The sequence below is a fragment of the Monodon monoceros genome, unplaced genomic scaffold (genome assembly GCF_005190385.1).
Source record: "Monodon monoceros isolate NGI ecotype Baffin Bay Population unplaced genomic scaffold, NGI_Narwhal_1 Super_Scaffold_22, whole genome shotgun sequence".
NCBI classification, from domain to species: domain Eukaryota; kingdom Metazoa; phylum Chordata; class Mammalia; order Artiodactyla; family Monodontidae; genus Monodon; species Monodon monoceros.
In genome coordinates, this window is record NW_021703779.1 from 66598211 (window position 1) to 66613553 (window position 15343).

The window sequence follows — 15343 nt, forward strand, 5'->3', positions numbered from 1 at the left end:
TGGAGTCCTACCAAGCATGATAAGAAAATAAAAGGTATATAGATTACAATGGAAATCATCAAAAAATCATTACTTGAAAATACCCATAGTCTCCAACCCAGCAATCCCACTCCTAGGTATATACCATAGAGAAACTGTCCCCAGCTGACACAGCAAATATGTACAAGTGATCATAGCAGTATTGTTTATAATGACAGAAAACCATGGAAACAACCTAAATGTTCATCACTAAATAGAATGGATAAATTGTATGATATTTCTACAATAAAGCAATTATACTCCAATAAAGATGTTTAAAAAAAAAAGGTACAGATGTTAAAAAAAAAAAAAACTACATAGAGGTGAAAGTGAAAATGACATAATGAATGAATCTGAAGAACCATCTTGAATAAAAAATTATACCACACACATAAAATTGGAAAATATGCAAGGCATTAATTATATCCTAAGAATGTACACGTATGTTGTCAAATATAAACAAATGCATGGAAATGATAAATATGAACTTTTAGACAGTGGTTGCCTTTGGTGGGGAAATAAGGGAGATGAGTTGGTAATGTTTTATTTCTTAAGCCCAGTGGCAGGTAACTGGTCTTTTATTCTTTTTTGTACTTGCTCTTGGGGAGGTGAGGATTAAAGTTACATGATTTTTGTAAAAAATTCATTTCAAATAAAAGGTTAGATTGAGAGTTTATAGTCCTGTTCCATGAGATGGTATCCTTGCAATTTAAAAAAGAGGGTTGCTTGAAAATTAAAAGAAAAAAACCCAAAAGCATGTATTAAATAATACTGGTATATGGACAACACTGTTAGGAATGTGTAGTAGTATTATAACTTGGATACACTGAACCTGTTTGTGCTTGATATAAATTTAATATAAAATAGCTCTTCTCCAAGGCTGTCTTCAAACATTCTGGTCCTAAATTTTAAGTATACTCTGTGGAAACACTAATTTGAAATTTACAGTGTCAGTAGCTACTTACTCTGTATTCCCATGTTACTTTATATATGATGTACTTTTCTGTATTTCATTATAATTCTTTGTTTACACGTCTACTTCTTTAACTAGACTATGGACACCCTGAGAATATGGATGAACCCTAATTATCCTTATACCATCAGCTTAGTGCATTGATTAACGGAAGTACTCAATAGTTTTAAGTAAACGAATAGTAGAAAAAATGTTTTGCAATGGTACCTGATATACTGGGGAAAAAGCATCACTGATGTTGGGCAAGAGGACTCAATTACACATATAAGCTTACGAATAAGTTTACACTAATACAATGATGTTTATTTCTGTAGTATATTAGGATTCTACATGATTCCATTCAGGAAAAAAAAGGGCTCTGTGGCTAAGAGTGAGAAAACCAATGTCATAGCAGATCCCAGACTTTTTAAAAAATCCTTGGACTGGTATAATTAACAGAAAGAATAGCGCAGCACCAAAAATGTAGGAAGGAGAGTCTCACAATAAAGGACGGCTTTTAAAATTGAAGACATTTGGTTTCGGAAAATACTTTTTACATGGTCTCTTCTTATTTTTCCCATTTTGACTCATAAATATAGTGTAAAGCACATGATTCCATAGAGGTGGACTACATACTTTAGACTACCACCCCTGCCAAATATATTCATATGTGTCTATGTATCCCAGGCAACCTGTAAAACCAGTGTTTTTCTGATGATGTATCTTTTGTCCTAGGCCAGAAATCAAAACACTCCTCCGTCTAAAACCTTGCCTCTAACTCTCGGGTACCTTCTACAACCAGGGTAGGCGATTCTTAAATTCAGGTGCCTGCTATTCAAATAATCACCCGCTGTATACACTACAATAAGTGAATATCCTCTATTGCTAATGTGGAAAATAATGGCGTTGATTCAACCACTAAATTGAACTATGAACCAGAGTTGATATACTGTGAAATATTTTAGATATTTTAGTTAGCTGTAAATCCTTGGAGTATTTTTCTATTTGGAAAAAATAAAACTGGCAGAATAATCTCCTTCACTGACTAATCATAAATTCAATTTGGCAAAGTGGTTGCTATTAAGACAGTATTTATTTTTCTTTGCCAACTGAAAAGACAATGACTGAAATACTTTATTTTTGATGGATTGAAGGTTTAGAAAGGCTGAACAGTAATACATATTAACATAGAATAATGCATAAGGCCCTAAACTAGATCTTGGGTAATCCCAGGCTCCAGCAACTTGTGCTTCAGTGATGATGGCCTCCACCAGTTACCTGACTCTGTGTCTTCACATACAGCCCCTTTGCCCAGTGTACCCTTCTTCCTCCCCTCCCTACCATCTTCCTCTTAACCACTATGAGGTTTATTATACACCACCATGCCTGCTTTTTTGCTAACATAAACACTGACTCTGAAAAATTGGTCTCAAAGATCTCCATTAATGGCAGTAGGTTTCCCTCCTCCTGCCAAAATCCATGCAAAAGGAAAACACTAACTCACTTAGCCCTTGGGATTGATAAATAAGAAAAATCAATGAATCATCTGAACAATTATTTCAAATTTTCAGAAAGTAGTATTCCCTACCTTCTAACTCTATAAAATTAAAATTTAGAACATTACGTCATACAGGTGTACCTCTTTCTTTTTTTTTTTTTGCAGAACGCGGGCCTCTCACTGCTGTGGCCTCTCCCGTTGCGGAGCACAGGCTCCGCACACGCAGGCTCAGCGGCCATGGCTCACGGGCCTAGCCGCTCTGTGGCATGTGGGATCTTCCCGGACCGGGGCATGAACCCGTGTCCCCTGCATCGGCAGGCGGACTCTCAACCACTGTGCCACCAGGGAAGCCCAGGTGTACCTCTTAATAGGAAATATATCTATGAATAGACTTGTCTTCGAGAAAATCTAAGCTAGGTCCTCCCTAAAGTGATTGTGTTGATTCATGGTTTTCCAAACTCTTTTTAAAGCAAAAATCTCAAATGGAATGTCAATATATAGAAAGAGTAGCTCTGCATAACCCTAGGACTTGATCAAATATAACTGAAATGTGCTGTAAGTTCTGGAGGCACTATGGAAACGTGAACACACCAGAGACTTTGGAGCCGAGCTCAGATCCTTTACACTTACAAGCTCTGTAGCTTTCTTAGCTTTAATTGCCTGTTCCATAAAATGAGGACACTACCACCTGTCTTCCAGGGTTGTTTTGAGGTTTTGAGATAATATATAAAATCCCCAGCACAAAGTTTGGTACATAGTAGATGTTCAATAAATTGTCATTACCACCTCATGATTTAGATAAGTCACCTATCTTAACTGGGCAATACAGCTAGTCAGGGAATAAAAAAAATCCCAATGTGTCTTTAAAACATTCTATGTTGGGCTTCCCTGGTGGTTCAGTGGTTAAGAATCCGCCTGCCAATGCACGGGACACAGGTTTGAGCCCTGGTCTAGGAATATCCCATATGCTGCGGAGCAACTAAGGCAGTGCACCACAACTACTGAGACTGCACTCTAGAGCCCGCGAGCCACAACTACTGAGCCCACACATCACAGCTACTGAAGCCCATACGCCTAGAGCCCGTGCTCTGCAACAAGAGAAGCCACTGCAATGAGAAGCCCGCGCACCGCAACAAAGAGTAGCCCCCTCTCTCCACAACTAGGGAAAGCCCACACGCAGCAACGAAGACCCAACACAGCCAAAAATAAATAAATTTAAAAAGGAAAAAAAAACATTCTGTGTGATTTCATTTAATAGCAATCACACTGCTGACAGGCAAAGGGGAGAAATCACCTATGCCTTAATAGATTATTGCTTTCAAATTTAAATAACAATCATTAGGGTTCCACATATTTAATATGCATACAGAAGGAAACCTTGCTCTAAGATTTCAATCTGCTTCCTCAAGAAAAATGGTTATAGTCAGTTTACTAGCAGAAATTCATAGTAGAACTCTTACGTCCTGCCTACCTCTCTGAAGTGGGTGGAGCAACACCAAGGGAAAGTAAGTTATCCCAACATAGTAGGGCAGAAAGCTATTTGATTCCAAGTGCCAACAGTAGGATTTTACAATCCTTTACCTAGAAGTAAAGGTTGAAAACAAAGGAGGTAAGAGGAAGGAATAAGAATGTTCTACTAGCACCTGCCTGCTCCAGAATAAAGCAGCGGTGCCATACCATAGGTGGTTATTCATACATTTGATGAGAAAAAGTGGCATTATATACCCAACTTTCCTCTTTTTCAGCTCCCAGCATCTTCATCATCCCTTGTGTATGTCTGGGAGGTAGAGTTTGGGAACACAGAAACTCAGGGAGATCTTCAGAATTGAAAGAAACCTTAGAGATCGCTTGTCAACTTCCCTCATTGTACAGATGTGAAAACTGAAGCCTAGAGATGGGTAATTAACTGTGAATAGAAGAACAAGAAGGAATTCAAAGCCAGCTCAACTCTTATTTCTCTTTTTGCATTTTAACTTTCATAGTGAATTGCTCAGAAATGATCCTCAAATAGCATCAAATGATGAACGATAAGCATTCCTTACATAAAATACTTCTTGTAAGATAACATTCTACTAGCAAGCCAGGACATACATTGTAAGACTACTGTCAGGTGATATTTAAAAAACAAAATTTGAACTATTATTAATATCTTGGTTAAAGTATCACAATACATTTGTCAACACTAGCAAAGCCTCAGAGACTCTGATCTGTAATTCTGCTTTAGGATGTAAAGCCATTCACAATGGAGAGCATTTTTAAGGTAGCTGGCAATTTTTGCCTATAACACAGTCTCATCTGTCTAGGTGACTACCAAAGGAGACAATGATACCAGTCCAGTTCACAACATCCCTTTCTTTACTCTTATGTCTACAGTACCTATTATCTACTTTGTTGCTTCTCAACCTTTTTCAGGTTAGAATCCCCTAGAGAAAGAGATGTCAGCGACAAATATTTTCCCCAGGAAAAGGCACATTGCCATACAGCGTAAACTAACATGATATTGTGAAGCAAACATACTGTAATAAAAATTTAAAAAAATAAATAAATTTGGCTATTCCATCAAGTTGTTTAAAATGATATTGGATCTAATCCAACATAACTTCAGTGTATCTATCTGCCCAAGGACAGAAGTCACAATTACCATGCTAATTCAATTGTGTTAGCACATTTATTCTTCTTACATACTGTAACAATGAGATTTCTGCATTTCAAATAGGTGACAAATAAATGTTACTCAAGTTTCAGTTCAAGTTATTTATTTATGAAAGACAGGTCTGAGTCCATATGTCATTTTCTTCCTCTATACTCAAAGGAAAAGGTCTGGATTCTAAAAAAAGGACCAAGAGAACTAACCACTGCCAGATGGTATGAATGAAGTCCTCACTTCCTTTGATGGACTTAAGAGTAGTTATAGTTCATTTTTGTTATGTATTAAACTACTGATAATAGTACCATTAATTTTAATTATAGTCAGGCATACATACTTTTCAGTGAAAGAAAATTAGTAACTATCTTATTATTGGAAATCACATAGAGTAGGTTTTTAGGTGAGCAAAAGTAATTTGCATTATTAAAGTAGGGAATAAAAGCAGTTTTAGAGCTATTACCTCAAACCCTTCCAAAAGATCTGGCGAAAAAGATAGCAAATTGTACTCCACTTCTTAATACTTAACATGTTCAAAACTTCGTAATTTAGTAAGCCCTTACATTTCATTTTACCTTCACAAGAGCTTTATAAGGCTGACAGGTCAGTTAGTATGTTTACAGATGAGTAAACATTGCATAACAGAGGCTATATGAGTTGTTCTAACTCACATGTTTCTTAAAAGGCAGAACTGGGATTGGAAATTGATCTTCTGACTCATAATCCAGTGCTCTTTTATGATGGTGCTTTAATAAAAATCATCTAACACAACTACACTTCTATAAATTATATCCTTTAAACTGGGCCTTTTAGTCATCTACTCTGTTCATGAAATGACCTATTTCTGCACCTCCACAAAGGTTCACATTTTATTCTTGGTTTATCTTGGCCAGTTCAGCACCAAATATGTTACCAATATTCTCAGTACAGTTTACATAATTTAATCCTCTCACCAAATGTCTTTCTATATTTCAGACTTACAAATTAATGAATGAAAATAGTTTCAATATGAGCTATCAGAGAATTTCTATGACCCAATTTTGTTATTTTGCCAAGTTTCATTCAATAGCAAGATATCAAACTACTCTATTTCTGTAATGCCAATTTCTGGAAGAAGGACAGCGACATGAAAATCCTGTGATGGTATTTCACTTGCAAAAAACCACCTCATCCTTCTTCAATTCAGAGCTTCACACAGCTTGGTTCCTAATCTTGAACACATTGCTTAAGTGGTAACACAGGTGCAACTGATGGATTTTTGTGGCTTTAGGAAACTATGAGTTTCCTCACGTGCTAAATCAGATTATTAACAAGCAAGCAATCAACTTAGTTCGGAGGGCTGGTATTAAGAACTCATTACCAGTCACCTCCATCCAGAAAAAGGAAGAAGTTCCACAAAAACTATTTGCCCTCGTTACCCATTCAAAACCTATACCTCTGCCCCAAACCTCCGGCAAACTGTCGCCTGCTTCCACACCACTCTCCTTCGATTTTTCAGAAGTGGATAAATTCCCTGAAAGAACAGGTGACAGTAGCCTTCAACAAGGGAGGGTTCGTGTTCAGTAATCTTCTCAAATCAGCCCCACGTCCCCTGATTCAGGATGCTTGTGCTACCAGGAAAACAACAACAAACAAAACAAAATAAGCTGCCAAAGCCTACCAATCGGAGTCAGAACCCTCATCCCTCCTCAACTAGACCTAAAAGGTCACCACCAGGCACCTTCCAGGGCCCCAGGCCCTCCTCTCTCCCACCTCTTTAAGCCCTAGCAGCAGCTTTTAAGAAAGGAAAGGATACTCTCCATATTCGACATGTTCCCACGACTTTTCTTGGGAGGCGACAGCCAGGGGCAGCGGCAAGGATTTGACTGCAGTGCGCTCGGAGCGCAACTCTAGTCCCGAGCTGCTGCCGGCCTGGCTCCTAGGTCCGCAATCCCACTTCCTGTTTCTGCGCGAAGAAGGCGGGGGTGGGGTGCGCGTGGGGGGATGGAGCCGTCCGCGTCCGAGGGGCGGGGCTGGGGCAAAGCCAAAATGGCTGCTGCTCTGAGAGGCGGATAGGGTGTGTGGCAGTCGCTTCCGTGCGTTGGGGGTTAGAGCGCAAGAGGTTAAGCCCCTCCCCTTCGTGTCCTTAGCTGCACCCAAGCCTAACCAGCGCCTAACGGTTTTCGTCACCCAGCTTACTTTTCTAGTTCTTTCTTTTGTCCTACTCCAAACTCTCTTTAACCTTCTGCCCCACCTCTTCCCTCAGATTTCACACTATCCTTGACCCCTCACTTTTGTTCTCAGAGCTTGTCTTACGGATGAAGGAAAAAGGTATAGGGCTTTTAAAGTACTTTAAAAAAAGTTATAATCGTATGAAATAAGGGATTAGCGGGGTTGGTAGTTTTGAGTTGTGAGGTTCAATTAAAGTGTTAAAAAGGATATGATCCTAAAGTTTTTGGTTAGATGGGGAGGACGAAAAAAGTTAAGCCTAGGTTTAAGAGGTGAAGTTGCTGTGAAATATATATTCGTAATAAATAGTTTATTATTATTTTATAATAGATGGTGTAAAATATGAAAATTACTACCAAATCTTTAATGGACGGGAGGTTAATAGAAATGCTAAATAGCGGTTAGCATTTATATGTGAGTTATTAATATATCCAAAGGTAATTAATTAGACGCTGAATCTCTAGATTTATGGGAAGGAAGGGGATCTTTGGCGTTGGTGTCGCTGCATTTCAATTCAAAACTCTTAGACATTCCAAGAAAGAGCTCAGAGATACTACTTTGGGGGGAAAAATAGCTAGAATAATTATACCCTTATGGAGGAATTTTATAAGCTTGGCGTTTAAATTTTTCTTATCGTTAATATTTAAATATGTGGGGAAAAGAATGAGTAAATAATTGGCTAAGCCTCTTTTTACCTTTAGGATCATTTCCTGTTGAAAACTAAAATGGTTCAAAAAGCTAGTGTTTTACTCTTTTGTGTTGACTATTGGTAGGCTTCAGACTTATCGAATTATAAAACCCTTAATGCTGGAAAAACCTTTTTGAGTATAGTTCTGGGGAAGAACAATCTGTAAACCACATCCATAGATAAAACTGTATAAAGATTTTTATTTATATCTCTCCATATGTATATATTTGGGATGCAAGATTTACTTTTATGGAGACAGACAAAAGTTGACAGATTTCATTATTGTTTCATCACTTTCCATACTAGGTAAACAACTAACTGTATTTCACAGTTTGAGAATTCTTTTTTTGGTAAAAAGGTAAAAAAAATGTTTTAAAAAGTTCGTCCCTAGGTTTTTAATATGTGTTAACACAGCTCTTTCAATAAATCCACATGTTGACAGAACAATCCACTAAAGCTTAAGCATTTCCAAGTTTTATGTATTTTAGTTATATTCTTTTTTAAAAGAATAAGCCTTTTTTAAAAAGTGTTTTTAAAGTGTTTTTGCAAATTGTAGAACTTCTTAGGTTGGGATCAGGTTTTTAGTAAAGTTAAAATCTGAAGAGATTTGTCCAGTTAGGAATTTGTTATTGCTGTCCATCTAAAGTAAAAAAAAAAAAAATACATAGCCTATATCTTTGATTTACTAACCACTTAGAAGATTAAGAAGTTGTTTTTATTTTTATGAGTTCTAAACTAATTTTTACTCCAAAAATTGCCCTCATATTATTCCTTGGACATCTTATTTCTTAAAGTTAGATTTAATAATTCTTTTGATCTTAGGCACAGTAATAGAACTATTGAATGTATATGCATATTCAGTTGTAACTGCTGCTGTTGAAAGCAAAGAATTGAAATCTGTTAAAATCATAAACTTGTTTTATGGCAGAGCAAATATATTACAGAGAAAGGAAATACATCAAATTTTAATTGTTTTTATTAAACATTGAATGCCTATAAAACAATATTTGTAAAACATGAGTACAGAATAAACAAAAGCAATACAACAACCTCCTGTGACTTATCACCCATTATGAGAAAAGAAAATTACCATTCCCTATAAATTCCCTTATGTACTCCTTTCCTAATCACATTCCTTTCCTTCCCTCTTTCGAGGCAACTACTGTCTCAAATTTATATATATTTTCTCTGTTTTTTTAATACTTTTACCAATAGTATTTGCATCCCTAAACAATATGTTCTTTAGTGTTGCATGTTTCTGAACTTTGTGTAAATGAAATCATAACTTTTTCTTTCTTCTTTGACTTCCTTTTGTAACTCATCATAATGTTCCTTATTTGTGTTGCTACATATAACCATAGTTCATTCATTTTCACTGAAATAGGGTATTCTACTGTATGAATATATCATAATTTATTCATCTATTCTCCTGATGGTGGTTATTTGGGTTGTTTCCACATTAATATAGCCTCTAAGAATATATTGGTGTTATATTAACACATACTCTGATTAAACACTAAGATCAATAACTTATTTTAGTCTCCTAAACATGTTAGTATGAAATATGGAAATGTTTAGTTTATCATAGTGATGATTAAGGTTAGTGTTTTTAAAGCCAGATGTAGTCTTTAAAATATAATTTTACTCTCTCACCCTAGGCACAATTATTCATTCATTGTTCATTGCATTTAGTCATATTTCCTGTTGTTTTGAGTTATCTTAGGTATTGGCTTTGTTTCTTCCACTCTACCAGATTTAGTAATACCACCTACCCTGTCTAACCTAGATAGGCAACTACCTTTTTCTTCTTTCACTCTTAGAACAGGGCTATATAGTGATAAAGATGATAGGTATAGGACCTCCCAAACTGTTCTTTGTGGACTTAGTTAACTCTAAATAAGAAGGTTTAACTGAAACAAAATAAGTCACATATTGATAAACTCAGATATGGTAAAATTCACCTATTGAAACTTAGGTGTGTTTTAAGAGATCCTGAATTTTTACTGGGATAATTGAGATGTAAAGAACCAATATAGTGTCTTAACTCAGCAGCTATTGAATGTGTTAAACTTCAGCATGAATAAAGCTAATGTGGTAATTATAATTCTCCCAGGAAATTGAGTTATTTTCATGATTCTTCATTCTTAGTTCTCTAAAAATTTTGCAATCCATTGTATTACAAAGAACAAGCTTTCCTTTTTAAAGTTAAAAACATTTATAAAACAATTGCAGTAAAATCTAAATTACGTAATTTTTAAAATTTAATTTAGGTTGTTTTGTGACAACACAACAATGTTTTTGTTATATTTTAGCAAACAATTTCAAGATGATTAGAAAATTAAATGGTACATGACAGTTAAACTTTCCTTGAAGTAGAAAGAAAGGAATACATCAGAAAAGAGAATGGTGCATTATATAGTACCTCTCAAACTTTAGTGTTCTTGTTAAAAATACAGATGGTTGGGCCTCATCTCTATAGATTCTGATAGAATAAGTTTGTAGCAGGGCTCAGAAGTCTATATTTTGTGTCTGTTTGTGTACTGGAAATGAAAATTCTAATATAGAGAAATATAAATCTTATTATTCTGCCTAAAATAACTCAATTTGGATGGAACTTCATGGTTTACAAAGTGCTTCTTATACATCATTTCGTTTGATACTTAAAGTAACCTGAGGCAAACTGGCAGGCATTATTATCCTTTTTACCAATTAAAAAAAAAGAAAAACAAAGCTCAGAGAGATTATATGATTTGCCTAAGCAATTGTTTGTTTGTTTGTTTTTTTCTGTACGCGGGCCTCTCACCGCTGCGGCCTTTCCCGCCGCGGAGCGCAGGTTCCGGACACGCAGGCTCCGGACGCGTAGGCTCAGCCGCTCCGTAGCACGTGGGATTTCCCCGGACCGGGGCACGAACCCGCGTCTCCCGCATCAGCAGGCGGACCCCCAACCACTGCGCCACCAGGGAAGCCCCAGCCTAAGCAAATTTTGAGCAAATGGAGTCTGTATTCAATTCAGGACCCTTTGATTCCTAATCCAGTACTTTTGAATGTACGTAGCAGATTGGCAAGGAAGAATCATGAATAAGACCACTTCTTGCTTTCTATAGCTCAAGTACCCATTTAGCATAAGAGTAAAATGAAGAATTATTCCAGCTGGCTGGCAGTCTTTCTAATTTCTATAAGCAGAGTATTCAGTTTCTTGGAAATCCTAGCAAGGTATAGACGAGGCTCTTTCCTGTTCGTAATGGAAAAACTATTTTCCTAGGCAGACAAAGAACACCTTGCTGGTTTCATTGTTCTCCTGTGTTTTATTTGATTTTCAAAATTTCATGGTCTAGCACTCTTTAAGTGGCAGGTGAAAGAGATTAGAGCTATAGACGAGGTAAAGCTCTTTTAGCTGAGGCAAATAGAAGACGAGGTGGGAATAGAAGTTTAAAGACAAGAGGAATTGGTTTGAGTGGCTGCCATAGGTGACCTGAAAAATTATCCAATTTATAATTAGGAAGTGAGAGATGAGCAAAAGGAGACAAGATGAGAATCTGAATGTAAGGTTTAAGTGAACAGAAAAATAATGAAAAAATAGTCTTGGGTAATTAGGAAAAATCCCTCCACATATTTACCATTTCTATATGTGATAATTTCTATTATTTCATTGTTATTTTAATAAGAAATGGTAATATTTGGTGATTGCAATGTATAGTTATCAGAAAGAACATTTCTATAGAAACTTTTATTGTAACAGAGCACTCAACACTAAAATTTCTCTTTGCCAGGAAATCTTTTTAAACTTGAATAATCAGTGAGTTGATTCTTAAAGGGTGATATTGTGAGAAAGAACAAAGCATTTGCTGTCATTAGAGATCTTTCCACTTAAGATGATTCCAAAATAGTTTTGAGAGTTGAATGATTCAGAAATTCTTTAATATAGGTGTAAGTGTTCACAGAGAAGTTAAGTTTTTATTTTTCTTTTTTAATTGAAGTATAGTTGATTTATATTAGTTTCAGAAATATAACATAAGTGATTCAACATTTTATATATTATACTCCATTAATGTTACTATAAAATATTGGCTATATTCCCTGTTCTATACATTACACTCTTGTAGCTTATTTATTTCATACATAGTAGTTTGTACCTCTTAATCCCCTTCCTACATCCCTCTACCCAGTGTTAACCACTACTTTGTTCTGTGTATCTGTGAAGATTCCACTGAATATATATATATATATATCTTCTTCATCCATTTGTTGATGGACACTTAGGTTGCTTCCATATCATGGCTATTGTAAATAATGCTGCTGTGAACATTGGTGTACATATACCTTTTTGAATTACTGTTTTCCTTTTCTTCAAATATTTACTCTGGAGTGGAATTGCTGGATCATATGGTAGTTCTATTTTTAGTTGTTTGAGGAGCATCCATACTGTTTTCCATAGTGGCTATAAGCAATTTACATTCCCATCAACAGTGTACTAATGTTCTCTTTTCTCCACATCCTCTCAAACGTTTGTTATTTGTTGTCTTTTTGATGACAGTCATTCTGACAGGTGTGAGGTGATATTTCATTATTTTTTTTTGATTTGCATTTCCCTGATGATTAGAGTTGTTGAATATCTTTTCTTGTGCCTATTGGACATCTGTATGAGTTTTTTGGGAAAAATGTCTATTTAGTTCTTCTGCCTATTTTTAATTATTTTTTGATGTTGAGTTGTATGAGCTGTTTATATATTTTGGATATAAATCCTTTATCAGACATATCAATTGCAAATATTTTCTCCCATTCAGTAAGCTGTCATTTTATTTTCTTGATGGTTTCCTTTGCTGTGCAATAGCTTTTAAGTTTAATTAGGTCCCATTTGTTTATTTTTGCTTTTGTGTCCCTTTCCTTAGGTGACAGATCCAAAAAAATATTCCCAAGAATTATGTCAAAGAGTGTACTGCCTATGTTTTCTTCTAGGACTTTTATGGTTTCTGGTCTTACGTTTAGGTCTTAAATCCATTTTGAGTTTATTTTTATATGGTTTGAGAAAATTTTCTAATTTCATTGTTTTACATATAGCTGTCCACTTCTCCCATCACCACTTATTGAAGAGACTGTCTTTTCTCCATTGTATATTCTTGCCTCCTTTGTTGTAAATAATTGACCAAAAGTGCCTGGGTTTATTTCTGGGCTGTCTATTTTGTTCCATTGATCTATGTGTTTGCTTTTGTGCCAGTACCATGCTGTTTTGACTACTGTAGATTTGTTGTATAGAATGAATTCAGGGGCGTAATACTTCCAGTTTTGTGCTTTTTTCTCAAGATTGCTTTGGCTATTCAGGGTCCTTTGTGGTTCTATATGAATTTTAGGATTATCTGTTCTAATTCTGTGAAAAAATGTCATGGGTATTTTGAAAGGACTTGCCTTAAATCTGTAAATTGCTTTGGGTAGTATGGACCTTTTAATAATAATAATTCTTCCAGTCCATGAACACAGGATATCTTGCCATTTCTTTGTATCATCTTCAAGTTCCTTCAATGTCTTATAGTGTTTAGAGTGTAGGTCTTTCACCTCCTTGGTTAAGTTTATTCCTAGGTTTTTTTTTCTTTTTGATGCAATGTTAAATGGGATTGTTTTCTTGCTTCCTCTTTCTGATAGTTCATTATTAGTGTATACAAAAACAACAGATTTCTGTATAATAATCTTGTATCTTGCAACTTTACTGAATTCACTTATTAGTTCTAGTAGTTTCTTGGTGGAGATTTTAGGGTTTTCTATATATAGTATTATGTCATCTGCAAATAGTGACAGTTTTACTTATTCCCTTCCATTTTGGATGCCTTTCATTTCTTTTTCTTTTCTGATTGCTATGACTAGGACTTCCAGTACTATGTTAACTAGAAGGGGAGAGAGTGGGCCTCCTTGTCTTGTTCCTGATTTTAGAAGAAAAGCTTAGAAACTCATTTTTAATAAAGCTTTTCCTTATCTCTATTATTTTACCATCCAGGAGCTGTTTGAAAAAAACTCTTAAAAGAAGAGAAAGCAAAAATAAGAGACTTTTATCAGAAGAGCAGGTGAATGCAAGGTAAAAAGCAAACAAAAAAATACTAGCTCTCTTAAAAGACTATCCTCTACTCCTGTACCCCATTTTACTGGCCACAGAACCTATACACTTAGCTCCAGATACTACTTTTATTTAGTATTACTTTCTTACTACTTTTCATCCCAGATCAATTTTGGAATTCAAGTCAAAATTCTGTCAAAGTCCTTCCCCTGGTTTTAGAAATTTATCTAGTGATTGTTTAAAACAGAGTTAGCATGCTTTGTACATTTTTCAAGTCCTCTATATTTTAGTACTTATATTCTTTGATTTTTGAATTTTATTTTCTTCAAAATCAGCTATAGTGTGGTCCACTGTTCTTACCTCTAGATCAAGGTTTCTCAACCAGCACTATAAACATTTTGGTCTGGTCAATTATTTGGTTTTAGGAGCTGTCCTACATGTTGTAGGATGTTTAGTAGTATCCCTGGCCTCTACCCCTTAGATACCAGTAAGCCCCTGCCCCTCAACCTGTGACAACCAAAAATGTCTCCAGAGATTGCCAAATATCCTCTAGAGGATAAAAATCACCTCCAGTTAAGAACCACTGCTCTAGCTCTAGAATGATCTAGCACTGCCTTTATATTAAACTGATAGACACACAATGACAGCAACAAAAACATCTTTAAGCTTACTCTTTTTCAGGAATAACCATAGCAAGATCAAAGCAACATAACATCTCTAAGTTTCAAACCATTTTACTATAATTAGTAAAATTTATACCCAGGAAAGGATTTTTAAATCATTGCAAAATTTTTCACTTTGGAGGCAGCGGCAAGAGCAAGGCATTTGGAATCATTCAGAGCTGGGTTTGACTTTCTGGATCTTATACTGAATAGCTGCTTATCTTGGACAAGTTATTTAACCTCTTTATGTGTCAGTTTCCTCAGTTGCAAAAACAGGGATAATAGTATTTATTTCCTAGGTTTATTGTGAGATTATCTTGAATGTTGGAATAGTTAGAATAGAGGCTCTCAGACAGTTAGACATAGTAACTAAGTAATGTCCTCTCTAGCCAAAAAACAAACAAAAACCAGAAAACAAAAACAAAACAAAACACCCCCCCCCTCAACAAAGAGTAAACGTCATCAAGGAAAGTATCTGAAACAAAAGAGAAAACCGTACTGATTGATTTAAAAGCATGCCTTTGGTGCTTGGAAAAATTTAGGCATTTATGTTAACCATTCCTTGAGAAAGAATTAATGTCAAGAGAAGGGCTAGAGAAAGACAGTTACAAGTGCCAGAGGGGCTTTGAT

At 35.6% G+C, this 15343-nt stretch overlaps 1 pseudogene; it reads right to left on the minus strand.

The window, feature by feature from the left end:
• LOC114906372 overlaps nucleotides 1-6896 on the minus strand; it is a 30511-nt pseudogene extending 23615 nt beyond the window's left edge.
• Nucleotides 6897-15343: the final 8447 nt, after the last annotated feature.